Raw genomic sequence first — 18,382 nt, 5'->3', positions numbered from 1 at the left:
AATCATCATTTGATTTAAATTTGGATTTGATAGATTGTTTGTTGCATTTAGTTATAAAATGTTAATTTTAAATACTTTTTCTTTTAATTTTTAGTTAAAATTGTTAATCATATAAATGTATTGATGAAGGCAAAAATTAATAAAATTTATTTTATTTCATTAAATAATACAAAAGGTAAGATGGCTTAGTGATTTAAAGTAATACTAAGAGATTTTGGGCTATTATTAATTGATCCAGGTTAAAGTCACACTATAAGTATTAAGAAACATTTTATTAGTAGAAAACGTTGGTAAAGGGGTTTAACGGGTTTGGGACGGAATGGGTTTAAAAAATTGAAAGGAAAAATTATACGGATTTGAAACATATTTAAAATCAGGGATATATACATGAATTTAAAAATGAATGTGACAATTTGCACAAATACGCTATTCCCATTTCTATCCACAATCTTATTCACTCTGTAAGGATGACAAAACCATAATCCAGTTCAGCATGTTTGGCTGTTATCAAACGGCCCTAAGTGTATTTCTCATGGTTGGTGGCAGATAGCACAAGACTGTGCCTACCATTGTTTAGTAATTAGTAGTAGCAAAACTAGACGAAGCTGGAACTAGGTTTTTTTTTTCATTTTCTGTCCTAGGTGTTGGGTGGTGGTTGGTAAGCGTCAACGTCTTATCTCCCTCTACATTGACAGGAGAAATAAATGAAAAGAAAAGAACATAGTAGGAGAGTATACTATATTGACACGACACACAGCCACACAGGAATAAACAAGAGAAGCCCTGTTTAGAAACTACTTCAGTTGGACAGAGATGGAGATGTCTCATCTTCCACACCACAACAATTGACATTGAGTTATGTCTCATTTCTTCTCTGTTCCACCATGCAAGATATAAATGCTGCTGCTGGCGATTTTTGTTGCTCCAAGCATTCAACATCTCAACTACAAGTCATAGGAAGCAGGTTTAATTAGGGATAAAGAGTAGTCAATAGGAGGAGGGGGGAAGAAACATTAATGAAGTAATGATCAAGGTTGCCCCATTGCTTGCGGAAAATACACAACTGAGCATTAGGAGTAGAAATTCATCAACCATGCTGGGATTGGTTTAATCTGGAATTAGTTATGGTTGTGAATGATGTCGAATTCGAATTGGTTCTGTTAAGGGTGATGTGAGTTCAATCTGTTTATAATTGATTTAATTCGGTTTCATTTAAATATTTAGGATCCATTTGATTTACAGTCGAAATTAGACTGAGAATAATCTATTTCCCTCATTTATTTGGTTTAGATTGGAATTGAAGTTGGAATCGAAATCAAGAATGATTTCATTTTTAGGGAGGGGGAGGGAATGACTATTTCAACAGAAATGAGAATAGGATTCTGATTCTATCCAACCAAAACGTTGGATAATCAGAATGGACCATTCCCATTCATTCTGAACCCCTATTCTTACAAATCAAACGGATCCTTATATTATATACACTTAAAATTTTATATTTTATCTATTAGTGAAATTAATCTGAATAATGTTATATATTCAATAGAGATTCTTCACTTGAATATAAAAAAAATTAGAACTAAGTATAACAGATAGTAAAATGGCAGTTTTGCTAGGTTAAAATTAAATATTTGGTTCCACACTTCCTTTCGAACTTTATCAATTAGTTACATTACATTTAATGGGTTTTCCTCCTAAATTTACAAGACCTTGGCGCAATTAGAACTTGTGAAGTTGTGATTAGTGGAAATCTATTCTACTATGCACACATTCTTCGCTATAACAAGATAGAGATTTTGGTCATCTTTAGTTATTTAGATTGAGTGATAGTAGCTACCTATCCAACACGTGGTGGGAAAGAGAGGCTTTTACTTGTGGGATTCAAGTATTACATTTTCTAAATCTATTGGAGGATCAACTTTGTGCTTATGGGTTTGGTACGTTTGGTAAGAGTGGAAAAAAATAAGTGTAAATTTAGTCAAAAAGTAGGAATATAAACTGATCCAGTTTTACATTAATAAAATTTTATTGTGATGGATAGAGGGCAAAACTTGGCAAAAGGTTGATTCAACTCGCGAATTGACCCAATCTAACCCAACCAAAAAAATAATAGGGTTAGGGTCTCATATTTAATTACTTGAATTTGAGAATGATCTGATTGGATCTTGATGATGCGCAATCCGGTCGGCCTTAGCTGTCAGCGATTTTGCCTCTGAACTGAGTAGCAGAGAACCTAAAACGGAGGAGATGAGGAAGCTCCGGGGAGAACCCTGTGTAAAGGCTCCGAAGCTTAAGTTAGAATCCTTCAAAGGCAAGATAAACCAGATAGCGCGCAGTTTGCATACCTCCTCTTTGGGGGTGGAGAGCCTTTTATAACCACCTCGCGCACTCACTCCTAGACTCCTGTCAGGTCGGGAATGAGTATTTCCGTGCTTCTGCCAGTTCGGGCGTCATCGCCTCTGCTGGGGCAGAACCGTCACTGCTCCTTTTGTCGGAACCGTCTCTGTAACTGGATGTAGTGGTGACAGGTGACGGTGGCAGGTGGCCGTTTGAAATGCGACCGTCTAGCTTCAGATCCCAAGTCAGTCAGGTGCGTCGCCCCTGGATACGGACTCCTTCGGTGTCAGGTACGGCGCGGTTCGTCCAGTTCAATGTTCCGGAAGCGAAGTGCCTGGAGCGGTGCATGAGGCGAAGTCTTGAGTTCGGATAAGGGGGGCCCCGAACTGTCATAAGACGGGCCAGTTTGGGTCTCTGCTTTGTGTGACTCGGGATCAAAGGGAGAGTTCGGGCTCCTCGCAGGGAGTTCGACCACTAAGTAGGGAGTTTGGGCACCTTGCAGGGAGTTCGAGCTCTAAGTAGGGAGTTCGGACCCCTTGCTAGAGAGTTCGCGTTCCTTGTAGGGAGTTCGAGCTCTAAGTAGGGAGTTCGGACCTGCTGGTCCCTTCCCTTTGGCGTTTGTACCCTCGGTACACTGTTTTAAGTGCCGAGCTACTTGCTTTTTTGCCACGTGCTGTGATTTGCGAGGTCGGGTCAAATCTTCCTTCATCAATTGCCCCCCACTCCTCGTGCTAAGGGTCTTGCCCTGGTGCGGGGAGTTCGCAAGGTGTCAGGTAGATTTGTCCTGCACTTTGAATCTTGGTTCTGCAGGCGCGAAGTGCGTTGTCAGGGTTTCTTGGGCTTCTTCAAGTGTCCATTTATGCGGAAAGCGCGTCGGCCTGTCTAAATGCTGATAGATGTGGCGGCGCACGCGTTGCTTCAAAATTTCAAAAAAAAGCGCACCACTTGGGGGCGCAAAAGCGAGCGTTTTTTCAAATTTGAAAAAGATGTGCCGTTGCCGTTTTTCTGAGGAGACATGCGCTGGCGTTCCGTCAGTTTCGAAAAGATGCGCGCTAGCGCTGTCAGTTTCAGAAAGACGTGCACCAATCACGTCTCGGTCTCGGGGGACGTGCGGTCAGTGCGGCCGTAGGCCGTCAGATTAGCTTTGATCTAAGCCGTTGCCTTCCGGTCACTGTGAGCATAAATAGCGGGGGGGGGGGGGACCCCAGTTGTTGTCACTTCTGTATTTCTCTCGAGCTCGCGTCTGAGTTTCAGCTCGCCTCCAATTCGCGTCCAGGTTTTTTCAGTTCGCGCTCAAGGTCTTCCGTTTGTCCGAGCTCCTGTGGTCTACAGCTTTTGTCCGGGTGAGTACTTTCCTGGGTCTCGTCACTCCCAATGTCTAGCTTGGATGGCTCAGATAGTCATTTCAGCGGGTCTGATGCAGGTTCTATGAACCAAGTTGCATCCCCCGATAGCCTTAGCGAGCTGGAGGTAGAGCTCGAGGAAGAGTTCGAGCCTGTAGGCCGTGGCGCTTCGGGTAGTTTGGCGTCCACCTCTCACCGGGGTCGGATGTTAGACAAGTTCGGCCCTTCGACCATGACGCCCGAGGTGCTCCAATCCCTCATTACTTACTATAACTTGCCCGGGGAGTATGCTTATTTTATACCTTCGGGTGGCTTTCCTTGGGAACACGGTCCTGATGAGATCGTAATATTCCGGGAGCAGCTCGCCGCGGGGCTGCGATTGCCTTTCCACCCCCTCTTCGTCGAAGTTTTGAACCACTTCGGCGTGACAGTCGGCCAGCTTCACCCGAATTCCATTCGAAACTTGGTGGGGACAATCTCCCTTTTCTGTGATGAGAGCTTTCCGTTGGACTTGGAGATTTTTTCTTCAATCTTGATGCTTAAGAAGCAAGCGGGTCCTCTCCCCGAGCGCAGGCGGGCTTACTACCTGTCTCCTCGCCCGGGTTTTAAGCTTTTACACGAGCTCCCCAACAAGGTCCCAGCATGGAAGCGAGACTATTTCGGGGTGCGAAGTGTGCTGGGGTGGCCTTTTCAGACTGGGTGGGGGATGGCCGCTCCTCCGGGGTTACGCTTGACAAGGACACGGCGAAGGGCCTCCGGCAATGGGCGCGGCTTGGGCTGAAGTGTCAACAGTATCTGACGGAGGCCAAGCTCATTGCGGCCGGCTTGAGCTCGGGTAGGTTCTTCACTTAGAGACTCTTATCTTGCTGTCTTTCTTGCTTTTTACTGATGGCGAACTTCTTTTCGCAGGTGTGATGGATTCGCGAGGGACCCGGGGTGGGCACTTGTTTCAAGGTATGAAGAGGAGAAAGCGGGTTGCCAAGAGAACTCGTGCCGAGGTGCCGGGCTACCAGCCAGAAGATCCGCCCAGGGGGCCCGAGATGGTCCCTCCGATGCAGGAGCCGACGGGGGGCCCTTATGCTGAGACTACATACACAGGGGCTCCTACATACTCTGGGTCTCCTGCTTACTCTGGGTCTGCTCATACGCGAGCTGGGCCCTCGGGCTCGGGGGCCCCGGGGGATTTCAGGAGTGTGTTGACGCCGACCCATGCTCTTCAAACGAGCAAAGAGGCTATCTTCCCCGAGGAGGTCGCGGCGTGGACTGATCTCCCTCTGCATCAAGTGGCCTGCCTTGCCGTTACCCATGCCATGGTGGTAAGTGTTCTCATTTTTTAGAGTTCTTTGGCTTTTGTTTTGTGGGTTCTTTTGATCATTCGGTCTCTTTTGGTAGGTGAATTCTTCCATTCACGCCTTGGCGGCTCAGGTGGAAAGGAGCTCGAGGCAGGCGCGAGCTGCTGAAGAGGCTCGTCGTGCTGTTGAAGAGACTGCTTGTTTGTCCCGGATCAGGCAGGCGAGGTCTCAGAGAGATGCCGAGGCCATGGGAGTGGTGGTGAAGCACATGGCGGACTTGAGGCTGGATCTGCAGCATCAGGTCTAGTATCTTCAGGAGGATATTAGGGAGAGGACGCAGATCTTTTCTCAAGGTATCGAAGATGCCAAGAAGAAGGTCGTCGATGAGTACACCGCTTCGCCGGGTTTTGATGATCTGATGGTGGATTCATATAGGAGGGGTTTTAAACTAAGCCGGTGGATGATCTGGAATACGTACCCCGAGCTCGATGTTAGCGCCATATCCACTTCACGTATAGCTCAGGAGGTGGCTAATGCTGCTGACGCCGATCCAGACTCCGAGGGCGAGGCGGGGCCTTCGGGTTTTGTCGAAGTGCCTTCTGATGATGAAGAAATAGCTCTTGGCTTGTAAATTTTTTTTTTTTTTTGTACTACCCTACTCTTGGAATGGAATGATTTGTTTAAGTGTTGGTTATTCTCTCCCGAGCTGAGCATATTTGCCGAACTAAATGTATTTTTCGAACTGACTATACGTCCGGTTTGTTTTCTGCTCGAGTTACCGCACTCGCGCGGTCTTTCTCCCAAACTGAGCATATTTGCCGAACTAATCATACGTCCGATCTGTTTCCTGTCCGGGCTACGCACTCGCGCGGCCTGTTTTGGTGGTGATTTTATCCACTTTGCTTGGCGGTCTATAGGTAGTATCGCCTTAGGTTGACAATGTTCCATGCTCGGGGTACTTGTTTTCCCTCTAGGGTTTCGAGCTCGTATGCCCCCCCGAGTGCTTTCTTTACTCTGTAGGGTCCTTCCGAATTTGGTCCAAGTTTTCCTACGCCGGGTTTGGGTACCATGACCTTACGGAGAACCAGGTCGCTGACGCGGAAGTTCCTCTTCTTTACTCGCGCGTTATAGTACCGAGCTACCTTTTGCTGGTAGGCCGTAGTTCGGATGTGCGCGAGGTCTCTCACCTCATCTAGTAGGTCGAGGTTGGTGCGTAACTCGTCTTCGTTTGTCTGCTCGTCATATGCTTCTAGTCGCAACGTAGGTACTTCGATTTCCGCCGGGATTACCGCTTCGGTGCTGTAGGTGAGGTTAAAGGGGGTCTCCCCTGTGGCGGTTTTTTCCGTGGTTCGGTGAGCCCATAGAACACTTGGTAGCTCGTCCGCCCACAACCCTTTAGCTCGGTCTAGTCGTGCTTTCAGTCCGCGGAGGTTGGCTCTGTTCATTACTTCTGTTTGGCCGTTTGCCTGCGGGTGTGCGACCGACGTGAAGTTCTGACTAATTCCCATACTTTGGCACCATTTTTGGAACTTGATATCCTCGAACTGTTTGCTGTTGTGGGAGATCAGTACCCGAGGTAGCCCGAAGCGACATACTATGTTCTTCCAAAAGAAGTTCTATATGTTTCGGGCTGTAACCGTTGCCTGAGGTTCAGCTTCTATCCACTTTGTGAAGTAATCTACTGCCACCACTAGGAATTTTCTCCCACCTGTCGCTGGTGGGAATGGCCCCAGAAGGTGGATAACCGGCCTTAGCTGTCAGCGATCTTGCCTCTTAACCGAGTAGCAGAGAACCTGAAACGGAGGAGATGAGGAAGCTCTGGGGAGAACCCGGTGTAAAGGCTCCGAAACTTAAGTTAGAATCCTTTAAAGGCAAGATAAACCAGATAGCGCGCAGTTTGCATACCTCCTCTTTGGGGGTGGAGAGCCTTTTATAACCACCTCGCGCACTCACTCCTAGACTCCTGTCAGGTCGGGAATGAGTATTTCCGTGCTTCTGCCAGTTCGGGCGTCATCGCCTCTGCTGGGGCAGAACCGTCACTGCTCCTTTTGTCGGAGCCGTCTCTGTAACTGGATGTAGTGGTGACAGGTGACGGTGGCAGGTGGCCGTTTGAAATGCGACCGTCTAGCTTCAGATCCCAAGTCAGTCAGGTGCGTCGCCCCTGGATACGGACTCCTTCGGTGTCAGGTACGGCGCGGTTCGTCCAGTTCAATGTTCCGGAAGCGAAGTGCCTGGAGCGGTGCATGAGGCGAAGTCTTGAGTTCGGATAAGGGGGGCCCCGAACTGTCATAAGACGGGCCAGTTTGGGTCTCTGCTTTGTGTGACTCGGGATCAAAGGGAGAGTTCGGGCTCCTCGCAGGGAGTTCGATCACTAAGTAGGGAGTTTGGGCACCTTGCAGGGAGTTCGAGCTCTAAGTAGGGAGTTCGGGCCCCTTGCTAGAGAGTTCGGACCTGCTGGTCCCTTCCCTTTGGCGTTTGTACCCTCGATACGCTGTTTTAAGTGCCGAGCTATTTGCTTTTTTGCCACGTGCCGTGATTTGCGAGATCGGGCCAAATCTTCCTTCGTTAGATCTAATTCGAAAAAAAACTGAATTGGGTTGGGTTGGGTCATAGATCAACCTATTGATCCAATTGTCAGGTTTAATTAGGACTATTTGTGTATTGTTAGATGTTTCTACTCTTTAATTTTTACTATTTATTATTTATTCTTTGAATTGTTAAATATTCAAGTTTATTTTATTTTATGGGGTAAATTACCAAAACCTCCTTGTACCGTGAGGTCTGTGATAAAGTCCCTCCTATACTTTTTTTTTTATCCTCCTAAATTCCTAAACTTTAGCCATTAGACAAAAACCTCCTTGTACCGGTTAATGCAGGAGCCGGAGAAAAAGTTCCCCTGCAAATATAAATTGTTGAAGTCCGTATATGCGGCTAGATCGGACGGCAATGGACCGGTGAGAGCATTAAGCCGTAGGATAAGCGTGTGGAGCTGCATCAGATTTCCAAAGACTCCTACGGGGATTTGGCCGATGAGTCCATTGCCAGGAAGACGCAAGACGGTGACTCGGTTGTTCTCGCAAGTAATGCCTTGACACCGACAAGGACTTTGCTAGGTCGTATTCCACAAGAGCGACCTTCCACCGACAGCCAACCGGAGGGCGACGACCGCCGTCTGTTCCGCTGCAAGATCTGATTTTCCGACAGTTGTGTTCCACAAGAGCGACCTTCCACCAACAGCCAACCGGCGGGCAACGAGCGTCGTCCGTTCCGCTGCAAGATCTGATTTTCCGAGAGGAAAGAAAACCAGCGACGAGTGCCGTCGTTCCGTTGCAAGATACTTCATGCTTCGCCTGATCTCTACTACAACCACAATCAGACGCTTTCCGCATCCATCAATATCCCGCCGTATAGATAGGCAAAGCACGCCAGGCCATTAGAGGGAGAGGCTCTTCATTTTCCTCTCAGAGACCGGAACACGAGTCAGAACTCACAATGTCGAGTGAGTGATGGGAACGCCATAAAGATTAAAGCTTAAAAGGACAGTGGTGAACGGAAAATACCTTCTGCTTCGCTCGAGCCGTGCCCGTCTGATAGAGCGCAACAAGCGGCTGGATCCCACCTCTCACCAACAATCCTCTGTTCCGTACACTGTCCGCGCATAGTTGCAGAAGCGTCAGTACCGCGAACTCTTTCCCTTTCACCGACCCGTCTTCGATCGCTTCAACCAAAACTGCAATCCCTCCTTCGACTATGGCAGTTCTGCCCTCTGGAATTGCAGCTAAGTTGCTCAGAACCACCATCGCCTTCTCCGTCAAACCGCTCCCCTGCTCTGAAATCAAGTCCACCAGCGGTTTCACGGCTCCTGCATTAACAGCCCTCTCTTTGTTCTGTTTCGTAGAACAGAGCTTGTAGAGCGTCGTAAGCGCGTCTTTCTTCCCTCGAATTCACTCGCCCAAACCCACTCGCGAGGATCTTCACTTTGTTCCATGTTCAGGTCTAATTTCAAGCTTTGATCACTATGTTGTTTGTTTTGTCTATTTCTACTTGTAGAGAGACTGTGATTCTTCAAAACATGTGCTGTTGTAATCTCACCATTTTTGTATGTATAATGTTATGTCAGATTACTATAACTGACTTCATGGTTAAATTTCATTTTGGTATTCATTTATTTTTCAAAAAAAAAAAATGAAAATTTCCCATCTCAACAGAAAATATTTGTTGATATGCTTCATTTCTGTTAATCATGAATTCATTTAATAAAATTACAATTTTTTTTTTATAAGAATAACTTTACAATTAGTTTCAGTCTTTCAGACCGTTTTAATGTCTTGGAATTCAATCCTATGTTCTAGTATTGGTGTTTCTAAGTTTTTTTTTTTTTTTTTTTTTTCTGGGTTTTTAGTCTACATTTTCTAAATTCTGTTTTATTTTTGGTCTGGGAATAATTGTCATTTGGGTCCTTTCCTTTTTGCTTTGTTTTCGTTTTTTCTCTCCTTTAAAAGCTTACCTGCTTGGTGATCACGGCATGGTTCCAGTAAATTGTCACTCAGGAATCAGTATCTAGCCTTCAAAATGAACTTCACCTCATTAAGATATTAATCCAATTTGAGGATACTGATAGTCTTTCACAAAGAGTGGGCTGTTAATGCAGGAGCAAAGAGACCAACGGCGGGATCGCTCTGCAAGCACCGATTGCATCTTGTCTTCGTTTAACGAGAGGTTGAGTAGAGCACATGCTGCGTTTTACTTCGACGTTGTGGAACTGGTCATTCGATTTTTCCATGATTTGTGGAATTGTTATTTTGGTCAGGGGGTTTCTGTCGAAAAGACGAGAAAGGAGTTAAATAAGCTCCGGGGTGAGCCAGCAAGGGCACCGGAGTCTTCTTGTACATGGCCAGAAAAAAAGGATAAGAAAAAGAAAATAGAAAAAGTTAATAGGGTATTTTGGTAATTTAACTTTTTCTGTCATCTTATTTAACGGTCAAGGGGGTCTTTGTCGCAAAAAAAAAAGTACAGGGGAGACTTTATCCCTGACCCCATAGTAAAAGGGGGTCTTTGTAATTTACTCTATTTTATTTTTGGAAATTTAAAGTTAATTCCTTTAATATTAGCATTTTTCATGTATTTATACTTAAAATTTCAGTTATTTTTTGAAATGACCCGAATTGACGCATGGGTAAATCCTAACCTGAACATGTAGGGTTGGGAACTTAAGGTCTAGCATTTGACAACCCAACCTAAAATTCAACCTGACCCAAAATCAATCCAAAGTGTTTTGACCCAATCCGAACCCAATTGCTAAGTCTAGGCCTAATGTATGAGCTCTCGTCAATACAGGGCTTGGAGAGGGATAGATGTGTACAGCCTTATTCCTACACGAATTTTGTTGTGATGGATACGAACATGAATTTCAATTTTTGAAATGTATCCTTTTTTTCTTCTACAATGGCCAACTTTAGTATAAAACTATAAAAGTTTGAATGTAACAACGTTAGAAAAAACAAATTTACTTTCGTTTTCGGTATAAAAACTACTCTTACCAAACAATAGCAAAATCAAACCTGAATACAACTTCTAAATATGTATTCTTCCCAAATGCAACATTACAAGTGAAAGGTTATTGGCTTAATTTCTTTACCACTGGGAAACACCTGTCACACATGAAATGGAAGTATAGGAAATAGCTGGCGTAGATGGAGCAGCCGGTCAATATGATAAACAGCAGCATTCATCAGACAAAACAACATATATCCATCCAACCATGACGCAGTATCAGCGAGTCGGGTTAACTGGTAAAACCGCCTAACCCAACCGTATCAAGCTAGGGTCTTATTTATCGAGTATGAATTGAATTGAAATCTGTATGAAACCCGACCCGTTGACATCCTTATTAGTGACATCGTTCAAAGAGTAAGATCATGTTTCAAAACAATTGGGTTCTATGAGTATTGAGTTAGTATGGATAGAACGTCGTCTATGGACACCTCCTTAGACGAGTCTTCCGGCACGGTTGGTTGTATGTACCCCAGTGGTTCTCTGATGTTTTTTACCATGATTTTCAAATCGTCACTGACCCAGACAGTCAGACCATTTAACCTGAAAATTATTCAAGCAACCGATTCTGTTTTTCCCCTAACCGGAACTTTATAAAAAATGTTGACTTGGGCGGATGACCTGTGGATCCATTCAACTTAGACAATTGTTTTGGCTATTCTTTATTTTAATTATTATTATTTTTTTTATTTTCTTAAAATTGTAACGGGCTACTATTCTAAATTGATTAAGACCTGAAACAATTATATTGTTAATAATATATAGAGAGGTATATATCCTGTAATTTTAGTTATATTTTATGTCTAAAGTGTAACTTTAATAAACAATATATGATAAATTTGGCTAAAAACACTTGTTTTATCAATATATAAACAGTTTAGTATTTTAGTGTCAATTTTATTAAGGTAAATATTATCAAAAATTAAGTTCTAAGCTGTCATTATCATTATAAATTTAAATACAATTAGATAAGACCCGATTTCTTATGATCCTGATTAATAATTGGTTAATGTCCTCCCCCCCGCACCTATTGACAGCTATGGTTGTGAACAAACTTTGAAAGTCTAAAACCAATTTATCTTACATGGTACTTAACCAATATGTCCACTCAGAGTGAAAGAAATAAATCAAACTTTATCAACCTTTTTCCCTTTTATTTAACCCTATGTATTCTTGATTATTCGATGGGTTTGATCAAACATATATATATATATATATATATATATATATATATATACACCGGAACCAACGCATATTATGGTGTCCGGATCTGGTATACATGGATCCATCCTGACCCCGACCCCTTGACACTCTTTTGTATGTTGTATATACAAACTTGTTCAACTGGTATTTAGGTTAGAGCATGATGTGACCGATATGGAGTAGATGTAGATCCATGAATGGATCCAGCTTGATGCCTCTCCTTGAGCAAAGCTATTTGCAGACTGTTCCATAGAATCAAGAACTGATTGACAAGTCTATCACATTCCTAATAGATTAGAGAGAGAGAGAGATTATCCTTGTTACATCCAATGTAGCATTCAGATAATTAAATGATCATTTTTATTTTCTGTTGATTGAACTTTCTCTAATTCCATACACTCAAGAGCAGATTAGCAAGTTTTTTGATTGTGTTTTTAGCATTTGATTCAAAGAAACTGTTAAACCTAACAGCTTAAGTTGGTATATCAGATTCTGGACTAATATTTTTATTATCTAACAATTTGTTGATGCACAACTGAATTGTTTTATTGTCTGAAAAAATATTTTGTCCATTAATAAAAATTGAATTATAATTTTAACTAGTTTTATCACCTCCTTTGAGAAAATGAAGAAATTATTGTCATTTAAGCCTTGTCCCAATTACATGGGATCCGCTACATGAATCCCACTTTGTTATTCTGTTTAGTTCAGTATCATATTCATTGTTAAATTATGAACGTTTAGATCATTTCTTATTACTTATCCACATCCTTTTTGGTTTGCCCCTAACTCTTCTAGCCCCTTTTAATTTGTAAAAGTTCGTCTAAGTGCTGCAAATGATATAAATGAAGCAAATCCGGGTGAAATCAACCTCTGGTATATCAAGAGAGCAATTAATATGCCCATCCATGAAGAACAAACTGGATTAACCGCACCACCCATGCTTGTTATTCTTATCTACCTCTCACCTCTGGCACTGAATAAAAACTAGACCTTGTGGTTTCACCATGTAGTGATCTTCTCTGGTGTTTGGTGCAAGATGAATATAACGGGTCAAATCAGGAAACAGGTTGCAGTTTCATCTACTCCTCTCCGCCCCACTCCCCCCCATAAGGGAGAAAAGCCAAACAAAAGACGCAGTAGGTGGGATAAGATTAATGAAGAGAAGGGAAGGTTTCAAGTGTATTATTGATCTTGTTGCTCCAAATCCAGCCTATATATTTCTTCACAATAATTGACCACAAACTATAACAAATAAAGAAAATTTCAGTTACCTCATTTAACAAATTTTTATTTATTTATTTTTTAAAAACCTCCACGCAAGATATAGTATCCCCTTTGGCTTTTTATTGTATCGTATCCTCCACTTATCACTGTTTCTAATTATAGAAATAGTGTTTTATATAACCATCAAGGAACCCATGCATGTTATCTTATTCCTTGACAAATAAAAAATAACACACACACACAAAAAAAAAAAAGGAAGAGTATAAATAATTAAAAAGAAAGAAAGAGGAAAGAAGCCAAGAGTAACCATGAAGTATTTGCGACAAAGAACTATCCTGTATTTTGAACGTTATAACATTTAGGTCCTCCAATCATTTGTGGACATCTCCTCATAAAATTTGTCCTGGTACTATATCGTACATTTGACTTGGTTTTCAAAGATATAAATGCAAATACATAGAGTAGGGGTGATAATTTTTCACCCAATTCGTCCATTTAAATGGGTTGGGTTGTAGATAACCGTTGAGTTAACTAGTATTAATTTTTTAGCCTTTTTTTATTTTCTTTCATTTGAATTAAATAATTTATAATTAATGCATTAATTCTTTATTAATTATTGATTAAATTTAGTTTTGTCTTAAATCAACATACTTCACCCAACATAAATCCAAATTAATTTGACCCAAGTCCAGATTAGTTCAACGCGGTCTGACTCGATCCAACATATACCGATCCGATTCGACCCGAATCCGAAATAGACCTCGAATGGGATGGCTTGGTACCACTTGCTTTGTCGTCTGGTCCAACCATTATTCACACAGTCCGACTCAACCCGGTACAAGCTAATCCGGGTTGATCCAAATCCAAAACAGGTCGACCGGGTGGGGCCTGAACCCTAAACCGCCTCGCTTGCTTTGCCTAGTGTGGCCCATATCTGTACACTTGACCCGAATCCGGCATGGTCCAATTTACTTCTTTTGACCTACTTCGGGCCAATCAGTTCGGCCCCAAACCCGTGCACAAACCCGATATGAGTCGACCCAAGTTAATCCACCATTTGACTGCCTGGTCCAGTTTGGTCTAACCGCATTGAACCGTCCCGGTTGGGGTATGGCACGACAGAATTGAACTGGTCTGGTCGGGGTCAGGCTCGACTGAATTGAACCGGTTTGGGCGGGGTCTAGTCCGACCAGACTGATCCGAATCTAAATGGTTCAACCACTCTTAAACTTGATGTGATTACCTTGAAGACAATCCAATTAGATAGTTCAAATTGGTTTGACCGGTTTGAACCTATGTGGTTCATCAAATCCGAAACCTGAACATAGTTAAATGGCTTTGTTGCTTGTATAAAAATAACATGCATGTAATGTGATTTAAACCTTCACCACTTGTGTAAATAACTACTATTACTACTAAGTTATGACTAACTTATTTGCTAAAAAAGAATTAGTTTTTTGTTTTAAGTACATAAATATAAGATTAATGGGTTTGGGTGGATTTGATTAGGTTAAAGCGGGTTTGAATTGAACCTAACCCATTTAATTTTATATAACTGGGTCATTAACGGGTTGGCGGGTTAAAATTCAACCCAAACCCAACCCAACCCAACCCAATCCGTCCAATTACCACCACCACCGTAGAGTGTAAAACCTCATATTTTGTATCATTTTCTATATATTTGCATTGTACTTGCTGTATTTAAACTCCTTCCAAACTGAGCCTTTTGAAACATCTCCACACTTACATAATAAGGGTTCGAGTCTGAAAATGATAATTAACTTTGTCCAAAAAAAATAAATTCTAAAGGTTAGGACTGTATCTGGTCCATCCCTCGAAAGACCCAATAATAGCTGTACTAGATCCGGACTCACGGACATGGTAGGGAAAATGCCCCTTTCAACATGCATCCCATTTCAGCAGGCCATCAAGAAAAAACTGGAAGATGGTGTGATCCAGCTCTGCACGTCGCAGGGTAACGATAAGGTCTCTGTAGCTTCATTGTTGGAGTTGAAATTAGCCCCACAAGATAATTTCTCATAACGTTCCATAGCTTATTCTCGCCGTGTATTAAGAACATCTCCCGATAATATTTCATATGATCCGGACATGTTTTCAATACACCGCAGGGATATACTGTGGCATATTGTGGGGGGCTGATTTGAACTGTCATTATTGTTTATTAGTTATATAAATAATAGTTTTATGGCGGCTAGTGATCAAGATTCAGATTTGTCTGAACTACCGACTGTCCTGTGCAAATGTAAAAGTAGGAGCGGTAGGTGGTAAACAGGCGAGACGGTCAGTGCAAACCCCATTCGAGCAGGCTTTATAGTGTTCCATGGAGAATATCTCCTCATGGAATAAGTAAGATGAATTCCTAATGCAAAACTGCAAAAGCTGTTCGAACGAAGTTTGTTGTAGGTGAAACCCGTGAACGTGAGTAGGTAAACAACAGCACACTTTCGCTTCTTACAGTCAACAACCCTATAAAAGACTACGATCTTCACTTTACTCCGTATAATTATTGTATTATTAGTTGAATGGATAACGAGGAGCCTGCGGTTGTAATTAGACCTGTTTATGGGTCGGGCTGGGTTGGGTTTTGACTCTTTATTAATAGAAAAATGTTAGGCTCGAGTCTGAGTTCGGACCGATCAACGGGCCTACAATTTGGGCCCGAGCCCGGCCCTGATAAAAAGCTTGAAGCCCGATTTAATAAAAGAAATTCAAAATTTTCTCTATTCAAATGGACATTTTCTATTTTAATTTAGATGTTTTTTCCCCTATTTAAATGAACAATGGGCCTACAAGTAAATCAACAACATTCTCAAATCAAAAAATTTATTCAAATGAACATCACATAGGGTTTTTACTTAGGTTTAACTATAGGTCGGGCCGGGTTTACTTAGGTTTAACTATAGGTCGGGTCGGGCCGGGCTATTTTGGCAAAGCCCAAGCCTGGCTCGAATTTTATACGGGTTGGACTTTTTGGCCCGAGATTAAGCCCGTGAGTTAAAAAGACTGTTCAAACCCGTCTGGGAATCAGGCCAGACCGGGCCGACCCGTCGGGCCACCCAGCCTATGAACTAGTCGACTTGTAACAAAGAAAATATATATATATATATATATATATATATAAGGAAAACTGAACTATTTCGCAGAACCCTTCATTTGATTGTTTTGGTGGGTTTCGACCCAACTACCATGATTTAATAGTACAGATGATAGTTAATGAAGATAGGTATTTTCATTAGGAGAGTCAAACAAAGTGCGGCTCCCATGAATTTGGTTCTCTGTTTCAAGCCAATTGAGTTGATAATTGGCGTGATCATGCACATAGCTCTTTTGAAAATTTTCTATTCATTTTGGTTTTTAACTCCTTGTTGAATTTGTTTGACATGATTAAATATAAAGTAGGTGGTTGGATGGGTCATTACAGTGAAGTCAATTCCTATTACTTTTCTTTCAACAGCTTTAAATAAAGGGATGACCATGTTATAAATACTTTTCTTTCAAACGCCCCCTCCCCCCGGATCTCTAAATCCTCCACATGAGCACAACCCGTGTTTTATTTGTATGCCTTCCTCTCAAGTGATGGTCGTCAGATGGGAGCACTTAATTGCAGGTCTGGATCTCCTGCACTTTCTTCCTACACATCCGTTCAATCTGTGGCAGGTGTTCCATTATTTAGACCCCATATGGTGAGAAAGCACAACCGAGAAGCTTCATATAGGTGAGGAGTTGGTTAAGAAAAGATGCCCTTAGTAAATTACCGTTTCACAAGCTTCATTTCATTGTTTGGAGCCAGTCAGCGTAAGGAACATTTTGTGCATATTTTGATTTGAAAAATAAAAATATATATATGATACAAATTTATATATATATATATATATATATATATATGTGTGTGTGTGTGTGTGTATGTGTGTGTTAAAAGAAATTGTGGCAAGAGCCTTAGGCCATCTTTGGGAGTTCTTATTAATTGGGCTGGGATTACATCATTAAGTACTTATTGGTATTTGGGAAATAAGCCTGAAATAAGTGTTTATTTTAAAAATAAGGGCTTATTTTTTAAGCCCAAATTTCTAACTTTTTTTAAGTGCTTATACAATAAGCACTTATTTAATGTTTTTTTTTTCAAAATTATCCCTAGTTGAATTTTAAAATACCACTTATAAAATTATCCCCGGTTGAATTTTATAAAAGTACTTTTAAAAAAGGGTTTTTGTAAAAGTGCTTTCATAAAAATGCTTTTATAAAAGTATGCCTGTAAAAGTACTTTCATAAAAGTGATTTTATAAAAGTGTGACCAGAAAAGTACTTTTATAAGGGTAATTTTAAAAATTTGAAAGAAAATGAAGGACAAAATAGTCACAAATGCTCATTTAAGTGCTTATTGGAGAAAAAAGACTACCAAACACCCAATAATTTAAAATAAGCACTTAAAAAGTTGGGTGTCAAATGCAAATAAGTGCTTATTCGAATAAGCACTTATTTTTAACATAAACACTCCCAAACGTGGCCTTATGACAATATCAATTGGGCCAAGTGGTACCAACTCTATCCGTCTTAGCATTATTCTTGGATTATGTACAGTCAAATAAATTAAAAAAAACAAAAATCTAGAAGGGATTAGGGAGAGGGAGGATCACTCTTTTATTAACTTAAATTCAAAAAATTATTGATTTTAATTAAATTATATTGTTATTAATTTGTACCAATTTTAATTAATATTTTTTTGAGTTTGTTAACAATTTTTATTGTTTCTAGTTATGCTAATTTTTTATTAATTATTTAAATTTTATTTTATTATAAAGTTTATAAAATTAATTTTGCTAATTTTAGAGTATGTTAATAAAAATAAGTTATTTAATCTATTCTAATTAATAAGTTAATCCTGTAAAGTATGTAGCTGATTTTTAATTTTCCCTTATTTATATTTTCTAATTTTTAATATTTCCTCAATAAATATTATTTTTATTATACTATTTTTTCTCTTATTTTATTATTTAATTTTAAAAAAAATAAGTATAATTTTTTTTTTTATTTTAGAAAAAAAACCCTTATTTTATTGGTTTTTTGTTAATTAAAAAAATTGTTAATAATTTTCTATATTATCTTCCTATATTTTTTTATCTTTTTATATTTTCTAATTAATAAAATTATTTTAATGAAAATTTATCTCATTTGCTCTTTTGTTTTCAAATTTGCATAATTGGGTCAAATTGGCCAAACCCTATCAATTTAGTATATGAAATGGTAATTGAAACTGGCCAAACCATTTCTTGTTTTGCTAGTTTCCTCAATTTCCTAGGAATTTGGCAAAGTTGAAGGTACAACACAACAACCTAATCCATTTGATCCTACCACTCAATGATTCCAAAAGTTAAGTTCATCGCAATGGCATTATAAGACAAAAGAGAC

At 40.8% G+C, this 18,382-nt stretch overlaps 1 long non-coding RNA gene across 1 annotated transcript; it reads left to right on the top strand.

Annotated features, from left to right (window-relative positions):
- Positions 1 to 448: 448 nt before the first annotated feature.
- Positions 449 to 10,077, top strand: LOC148801006 (uncharacterized). Its single transcript, XR_016084765.1, has 2 exons — positions 449 to 8,966; positions 9,624 to 10,077. It is a non-coding gene; the product is annotated as an uncharacterized LOC148801006 (long non-coding RNA).
- The last annotated feature ends 8,305 nt before the right edge of the window (positions 10,078 to 18,382 follow it).

The sequence above is a fragment of the Nelumbo nucifera genome, chromosome 3 (genome assembly GCF_055504915.1).
Source record: "Nelumbo nucifera cultivar China Antique chromosome 3, China Antique-T2T, whole genome shotgun sequence".
Taxonomy (NCBI): domain Eukaryota; kingdom Viridiplantae; phylum Streptophyta; class Magnoliopsida; order Proteales; family Nelumbonaceae; genus Nelumbo; species Nelumbo nucifera.
This window is presented reverse-complemented; position numbering and strand designations above follow the sequence as displayed.